Source organism: Convolutriloba macropyga, unplaced genomic scaffold (assembly GCF_964194025.1).
Source record: "Convolutriloba macropyga unplaced genomic scaffold, txConMacr16.3 SCAFFOLD_755, whole genome shotgun sequence".
In the NCBI taxonomy this organism is placed as follows: domain Eukaryota; kingdom Metazoa; phylum Xenacoelomorpha; order Acoela; family Convolutidae; genus Convolutriloba; species Convolutriloba macropyga.
Genome location: NW_027452692.1, coordinates 45493 through 45963, shown reverse-complemented (window position 1 = coordinate 45963; position 471 = coordinate 45493).

Sequence of the window (471 nt, the reverse complement as noted above, 5' to 3'; positions counted from 1 at the left end):
TCAAGTAATCACTAATTAAAGTCGAGGAATAAAGTTTTAGACTAATTGCTCAAAATTGTAGACAATGAGAGTGCTATATACCCATGCAAGTGATGCAGTTCATGTTTTTCCGTCATTGTGTGTCCACGGTTAACGTGTGAATAACATCATCTATGATTTCATCATGGGTAACAATGCCGTGAAATTAGAATTTGTGACAAAGTATTGTGACTGTTCTCCACAAAAGTCCGGAAGCCCCCCCCACCCAAAAAAAAGAATTTTAAAAACAATTTAAAAAAAACAAGTGAGACTTTTGTAGCGCAATATGCACGCATACTTGAATCTTACCGCGTCGTAAAGCTAAACATGCCCACAATTTGGTATCTTTTAGTCTTGATCATATTTGTTATACGAAAAATGACGTAAAGTGTTCATCCAACGTTGTCAATTGCTCATAAATGATGTTGTGAAAAGTTTAAAGATCAACAATTT